Genomic DNA, 8,591 nt, shown 5'->3' with positions numbered 1-8,591 from the left:
TGGACCCCATTAAAACTGTGTCCTAACGTTCCCCTCAGGCTGGGGGCATTCCCTCACCAATCCCCATGTAATACTAAAAACACAGTATTCCACCCATCACGAAGCTCAGTTCTTTGACAGAGGTGGCTTTGCCAAGCCTTTCCTCATTCATCCTTTCTTGGAAGGGGGTTCAGAAACTTCTGGGCTTACCAGCAGACTACCCTGCAGAAGGCTACAAGACCACATGTCAGGCTCAAAGTAGTATCATCCAAAGGAACATAAGAGCCAATAGTTTGAGGCAGGCCAAGTTCACATGCTTTTGCGCTAGTGAGACGTTCTGGAGATACTGACTGTTCACCAGGCGAGATTTCAGAACAGAGGGGTCTCCCTACAGGGACAGGTTTTTCTTGACCTAGCAGGGAGTGGCTCTGGCCCTAAGTACCACTTTCCTGCCGAAGAGGTGGTTGGGGAAGCTCATCCACAGAAAAATGGCACGTGGAAACACAAAGAGGGAGAGTGATAACAGCTCACGGCACTTGTTATGAATCCTGCACAGGTTCAAGTGCTTTACACATATGCATTCATTCAGTCTCCACAGCCCCCTATGAGGCAGGTTTCGTGCCGTCTCTCTCACTTTACAGATAAAGAAACTGGGGCACAGAAAGTTTAGGGAGCGGGGAGAGCTGAACTTTGAACTCCAGCCACTAGGACCAGCATGTCCTAAAACAGAGAGTTGTGAACTCCACCTCGCAGGCCCACTCCAGCCCATCGCCTGTTTTCGTAAATGACTCCTGCTGTCCATAGGCTTTCACGCTCCCACGGCAGGGTGGGGAGACGCAGCAGGGCTGAACGGCCCATACGGCTCTACAGGAGGCTGCTGACCCCTGCTCCGAATTACACTGGGGACGGAGAGGGACTGTCCCTCTCATACCTTTTTTTTTGGGGGGGGGGGGATGGTAATTAGGTTTTTATTATTCTGATGGAGGTACTGGGGATTGAACTCAGGACCTTGTGCATGCTAAGCGTGGCTCTGCCACAGAGCTGTATTCTCCCCCCTTATACATACCTTTTAAAAGTACAAACACATCTGATGGCTGTTGCGATACAGACAATTTAATATCTGGGAGAAAGTTTAGCATTTATCTAATTCCTTCCCATTTGTTTTAAAAGGGAGGAATCTGAGGTCTGGGGACATGAGAAAAATGGCTCTTCAATGACACTGATAATTGCAGAGCCAGGTCTGGAATCAAAATCCCTGCCCCACTGCCCTGCTGTGTTTGGGACATTGCCTCAATTTTCAATTAGCGCCTTAGCAGGGATGAGTTGAGAGGAGTTGAGAGCAAGACTGGAACAAGTGAGAGGTACCACCCAGCAGATGGAGAAGGAAGTTAAAGGTAAGTACAGAGAGGCCAACAGGGAGGAAACAGTCTGTGCTGATAAACGGATAGAGAGGTGGCTACTTCACAGTTTCGTCCGGAGCCAGCCCGGGAAAGGCCACGCAAGCCTGCCGGATTCCCAGCCCCTGACTTCTCTCTCAACTAATGTAGACTGTCTACTAGACACTCAAAAATAGATTATTTTGTAAATGTTATTAACTATGTATTTGGTGAATCCCTACTGGATTGTAAATGCCTTGAGGAAAATTCCAAAGGTCATAAACACAGGAGGTCTAGAGTCTGCAAAGAGAGCCCCACCCTGAGAAGTCAGAATGGAAATATCAGCCTGATTATTTCCTACTCTTTTTCAAGGCCCATCCACAAGAAAGTTCACATGAGAGCTTTCTTTCTGATTATTTTCATCACTGGTAATTTGCAAAGCTCTCATTTTATCTTAGAGCTTCAAAAGAATACACTGTCAAAACCAGCTTCTTCATGACTTGTCATTTACCAGTTCCTCCTCTATTTCCAAGGGAACAAATGCAACTGAAATCTCAACTCCTGCTCCTTCTTTTAGCACTTTGGGGAGTCAGTGTTAATCAAATACTAATGAGAATCAAAAGAGCGAGGATTTGTTATGTAATTTTTGCAGCTACAGAAATGCAAATGATATTTTAGATCAGTCTAATTTCACAACTAGTGTGTTGCTTTGTTGAATCTGTTCAAAACTTCACGGTCTGAACCATAGACAAATGCAAATCTACTGGCATACGTCACTAATATGAAATTTTAACAATTTCGGAAACTTCAGATGCCATAGTAACACCAGTCCAGAGAGAGGAAATATTTTGTAAAATTATCAACCTTCTTGGAACAGTTTGCAGTTAAAGCTTGTGGCTCACATGTGTTAATTTACTCAGTTGGGATGTCATGGCACACTTACACTATCTGCCTACCCCCAGCTCCTCAGGACTTGCAGCCCTGGTCCTGATACAATCTGCATGGGTTATTGCAGGAGCATCCACGTCGGCCATAGATCGGTGCGGTGTGTGAATCATCGTGGGTCAGTTGCCACGTTTTCTTTTATGTTGACGAGAAACGTCACGGGAGCTGACTTGTGAGGAGACAGAAAGAAGAACAAAGTAGATGTGCAAAGGGTAAGAACTGAGGAGGGCTACCACAGTCCTGAGTTCCTGACTGCAGCTTTTCCTGCAGATTCAATTTTGCATTCCATGAGATGCCTTTATATCCTTACAATAAAATGTTCTTTTTGCTTAAGCTTTTTGGACTGGGGTTTCTGTCACTGGGCACTAAATGTCTTAAGAAATACAGCTTCACAAACTTTAAGGAGAAAATAGAATTTTGCTACAAGGATATGTGTATTTACTAGGAAAGTTCATCTATTCATCAGTAAGCTTCTTCAAGTTATAACTGAAGGCAGATTAACTGGGCCATTGACTTGAACTTAGTAAAAGGTTCAACAAATTTTTGTTGTGGTGGTTGCTGTTGTTTTATTGAATAATAAGTAGCAAGGACTGGGGAGTGACATACTGATGAAAAGAGAAGTAAAGCACATGAGGAAAGGAAAGCACAGGCCACACGCCAAGACTGAAGGTCCACCCTCATTCTAAGCATGTCTGGTTCCGGTCCCTGTCTCTGCCTCAACAAATAGCACAGTTATCGGGTCTGTTTTGTGTGCAGAACCCAGGTAATCATTCTGTCTCTTTTGTCCTGTACCGAGTCCATCATTTCACCATTCCACTGGTTCCAGTGGTTTAACAAAAAGAAACCTCTCATGTTTATCCATTTCTTTTCATCTCCAGTGCTACTACCCTAATCCAAAGTTGCATCATTTCATTGTCACTTAATTGGTCTCCTTTCTGAAATCTCTTAATTCCTAGCATTCCTGACTCCACAGTTCCAGCCAGAGGATGCTTTCTGAAATGTAAATCTGATCATGGCATCCATCTCCCCCTGCCCCAGACACACCCAATACACATATTCTCTTTTAAACATTTTATGGTTTCTCATTGCTGTAGGGCCATGATTCTTACTCCTGCCTTCACAACAAAATCACCTGGAAGATTTCAAACCAACCAACCACCCAGCCAAGCCTCTGCCCAGGTCTCACTTTCAGAAATCTGGGTTTAATTGTTCTAGGGGGAATCCTCTTATCGGTATTTCTAGAATGCCCCCCAGGTGATTCTCAGGAGCAGAGAGAGTTGTGAGAACCACTCCAGGTCTAGAGGCTAAAATCCTTACCGTGGGCTGTGCCCAGTCTTGCCTCTGCTTCCTCCTCTGCCATCCCGGCTACCGTCCCCATGCCCCTCCCCAGCTGCGCTGCTCTTCTCTCAGTTCCTCAAATCCCCACACTCCTTCCTGCCTGGGTCTAGGGCCTCTGAGAGGCTTCTTCCTGTGACACACTCTCCTCTTCCTCCCCATCTGCATGTTGCACCACCTCCTTAAGGACGACTTCCTTGACCTCCCAGGGTGGGTCAGCTCCCCATTCTGGGCAGTCAAGGCTGTCAAACCCTGCCCCCTTCCTTGACAGTGCTCATCACAGTAAGCTTTCCCTTTCTGTGTAATTCTTTGAATCGTGTCTGTCTTTCCCACTAAACTATAAACTCTGTATGAGCTGAGACCACATATGCTTTGCTCACATGGCATTGCATCTCTGGTCCCCAGCCCACGTCTGGAAGAGGAGGCCCCGCTTCTATGTGATGAGGACTCAGTGAGGAGAGGGTGCTATTTACTGAGGGCAGCCCTACAGCTTGGTAGGTTCAAATGAAGCACCAAGATTTTTGTTACAAACGTTATCAAAAACTTCGAAGGGAAACCTATGTCTTGAGTGACATGGGCAGTGCAATACTCTCAGGTCACATGGTCGATGGTGGTAGATGGTGGCTGGAGAGAGCAGGGCGTGGAAAACTCAAGCCAGGTGAAGGGGCTGGAGGAAAGGCCCTGACCCCGCCAGGTCCGTTCTTTCATTGCATCCCCATAAATGTCTGCCTGTGGCTTCAGTGGCCTGGTCTGAAAGCAAAAAAGGAGAACCTTTGCCCGGTAATTCCCATGGGGTCTGGCAGGACAAGGCAGCAGCCCTATGGGACCACTGGGGCTGAGGACTCCCCCAACTACGAGACATCTAGTGTGGCATGAGACCTGGAGCCAGACTCCCTCTTTTCAAACCCCTGCAGGTAGCTCTGCGACCTAATTACTAAGTGACCTGAAGACAAGTTGCTTATGCTCTATGTTTCTGTTTTCAGACTGTAGCGTGAGCAGGATGACAGGCTATATCTCACAACTGTTATATAAGACTATAAAATAATCTCCTTAGCACAGCGATTACAAAAATAATGGATTCTAGCTAACATAAGCACAAACTCTTCCTAGCACAAGCCTGCTTCAGCCATTGTTTTTATGATTTCACTCCTACTCTGAAAACTACAGCCTTCTCCATCTTGGCTTCTGCACTGGCAGGTCTGCAGCTGGAGCCCTGGTGGTTGCGTGCTTTTCACCAACTGTAGCACACACCCAGCTGCCACAGCGCAAACTTTCTGCTATCCAGTGAGAAAAGGCTTCTGATTTCTGAAGACCACAGGGCAGCACATTTACAATTTCTGAATTTTAGATCAATCGTAATTGTGCAGATGATCTGCCTTCCAACTGTGTGCACTAAAGTGTCACTGCTGTCCACAAACATCTATCAAGTGTGCTCTCAACTCCACACCCTGTACCTTCTGCAGTGAAGATCGAAACCTTGCACAAGTATCCCTTCCTAGGACAGTGACAGAAGCAACCTTGCTACATAGGACATCCTCCTCTCTCTGGTCTTGCATTACCCCTGGGAATGCATTGCCCAGAACAGGGATAAGGGGCATCTCATTTATCCACACTCCCTGGAATGAAATGTTCTGACCACACTGTAACACTGGAAGCACAGAGAATCGGATACATGACACATCCTTGGTAAAACATCCACTTTAACTAGAAGATCATTTCTGTTACAACCATACAAATTTCACCTGAAAGTTCAATGTGACTAGCACCTCATTGGAAAAGGAGTGTGATGGTGTCAGTTTATGAGTCAACAGGACTGGGCCATGAGGTGCCCAGACACTTGGTAAACGTTATTTTGGGTGTTTCTGAATGACATTACCATCTGCATAGGTAAACTGAGTGAAGCAGCTGGCTCTCCCTATTGTAGGTAAACCCTCTCCAATCATTCGAGGACATGAAGAGAATAAAAGGGGAATTTCCACAAATAAGGAAATGCCTTCTGCTTGACCGCCTTGAGCTGGGACATTGGTTTTTTTCCTGCCTTGGGACTCAAACTAAAACACTGGCTCTTCCTGAGTCTAAAGCCTGCTGGCTTTCAGACTGGAACTATACTCTTGAGTCTCCTGTTCTTAGGTTTTTGGACTCTGATTGGAGTCCTGGCTTTCCCGGGTCTCCAGCTTGTTGACTGAAGATCTTGGGACTTGGCAGCCTCCATAATCACCAATTCCTTATAATAAATCTCTTTCCATAAATATATGAAAAAAAATATATTTTTTCCCTATTGGTTTTCTGGGGAACCCTAATACAAGGAGCTCAGAAGATTTTTCTGCCTCAGTAAGTAGAGGAGGCCAAATATTATTGGCGTTTTCTTGCTAACAAAGATTCAGAAGATTTTAGAGAAATATTGAACATTGTGAACATGAGTCTCTCACTGTACAGTGCTGTGGGGGAAAATTAAGGGGAATTAACGTGCACTGAGTACTTGCTATGAGCCAGTCACTTTCACAAACATCAATTTAATGAATTAAAGAATATTTACCGAGCTAAGAAATTAGTTTAAGAACAAGTCTGAGGTACCAGTTCTATTGCTGCCTTTCGCCATAACTATGGAATTTATTAAACAGAACAAGGCAAAAGCTGCAAAGGGAAAGGTGCGATTTCTATCCTTGTGTCAATTAACTGAGTTATCATTTTAAAAATGCTGTTCTTTCTGGCACAACTGCATCATTGTGATGCAAAACAAGAAGCTTGACTTTCTGCCTCCAAGACCCAAAACAGCTAGGATGTTGTTTTAACAATATCACAGATGATGTCTCATGATATCACTGTCACTAACTAGAAATACACTGTGTCACAGTGACAGGTTTTAGGCAGTCTCAGGGACATCTCCACTTCCTCACAGCATTTTGTAAATCACAGGAAATCTTCCAGACTCAGCACTGCCCCCCCATGTAGAAACTACAGGATCTTATTGCAAGACATGAGGAAAGCATCAGGAAGTTAGTTTTTCTGACCTTTGTCTGAAGAGACCCACTTGGAGTCCCGGAGCCTCCTGGTGAGATCTTTCTGGGGCTTTTCTTTATCTGCCTGAGGGAATGGATAGACAGGTCCAGGGGGAAAAGGACTCCGCTGAGATCAGCAGGTTGGCAGAGTCTCCAGCTCACTCAACCCTCATGTATGGAAAAGATCTAACCCTCAGTGACCCTGCAATTTTTAATAAAGTCATAACCCCAAACAGTAACTGACAAAATGTTTTGCAATGGAAAGGCAGCAGCGACTACAATTTATGTCTAGAGACTCGAACTTTGTCACTTAGCTATGTCACTTGACCTCCCTGGGCTTTAGCTGGAAAGAACTGGGGTGGGGTGAGGACTGGGAGGGAGGGGAGGGTGGGACCACAGGATTTCTGAGACTCCTTTACTTTTAAAACCCAAGGTTTTTTGTTATCTCTCTATGTAGAGTGGTTTTATCAGTGTGATAAGCTTACCAGCTTATCAAAGGTAAAAATTTGGCAGCCACAAAGCCCCTTCTCATTTATTTGGACTGTAGGGTCCTTAGCCTGTCAACCCTCTGTTTAGTTTAACAAGCGCTTTGGAGCATTTGCTACAACAAGTCCCTGTGCTAGGTTCTGGAAATGCAAAATGAACTCACAGACTTGTGAGGTCTTAAGGAAGATGCAGGGTGCTGGTTTAATATACTCTAAATTGTAATTTTTAAAGAAAAACACAAAAACATACATATGGCAGTTAAAAAATGTGTCTCTGATATTCCTCCCAACAAGAGGGGGACAGTCTTAGTGACTTGTTTATAACCAACTGAGCCTTGTGACCGGGATGCTGTGTGATAGAGGTTAGGTGGGCAAAGGCTACTGGCCTGGTTTTCTTGGGACACTGGCCGGGAGGAGCCATGCACCACGTAGGAAGTCCAACTACGCCAGGACCACTATGCTGGTAGAGGTGCTCTGTTAACTACCCCTGCTGAGCTCCCAAGGGGATGCCCCCACTGTGGACCCATAAGAGAGCACACTGGTGCCTTTGATGACTGGAGCCCTAGCCAACATTTGACTGAAGCAGCATAAAAAGTCCTCAGCAAGACCTGCCCAGGATGAGCTCTTCCTGAATTCCCAGCTCACAAGACTGTGACCAAAATAAAATGGTGGTTTTGAGCTCCTGGTTTCAGGGTTATTTGTAATGCAGCAACAGTCAGCAGAACAGTATCTTCAACAAAATTCTTAATTACTACAGAATCAAAGGTACCACAGAACCATTTATATTTCAATAAATTTTTCCAATAAGTATACAGTCTGTGCTCAAGGAGAGAAAGATAACATGGGTAGAAGTGACCTAAAATCCTTGTACACAGAATCATGCAGTGTTCTAAAATGCCTTATTTTTTTCAAGTATAGCCCTAAAAATCAGTTTAAGTTTCCTTGAACTAGAAACATATCCATGGGACATTAGATTCTGAAAACCAAAAATTCAATTGGAGAAAAGTGAAATGAAGATGACCCCTTAAATAATGACAGTTGTCCTATTTCATCTTATCAGTGCTCTTCAGGATAAATAATTTTTGTTTTTGTTTGGGGGGAAAAAAAAGTCACCCTGAGTCTTTATTTACTCTAACCACAGTGAAACACATTCTGGCCTGGTGATCACAGGAACAATACAGGGAGATAAGAATAGATTCCTGACTCCTATCCGTTTAGCTAAATCATGTGACACATAACCATTCCATCATCCATTCGTAGATATTTTCAATACTACCAAGGTTTTCATGCTCTAAATCAAATGGAGTTTAGCACATGATCCATCTTCGAAAAACGACAGCATCATGACTCGGTGGACCTAGAACTCATCTGAGGATGAAGCCTCCAGTTGCTGCAGAAAATCTATTTTAACAGGTGACGATTTAAAGGCCTACCTGGGAAAGCAGCAAGCAGCTAACTTTGCCTTTTCATTT

This window comes from Camelus dromedarius, chromosome 3, assembly GCF_036321535.1.
Source record: "Camelus dromedarius isolate mCamDro1 chromosome 3, mCamDro1.pat, whole genome shotgun sequence".
NCBI lineage: Eukaryota > Metazoa > Chordata > Mammalia > Artiodactyla > Camelidae > Camelus > Camelus dromedarius.
This window is presented reverse-complemented; position numbering follows the sequence as displayed.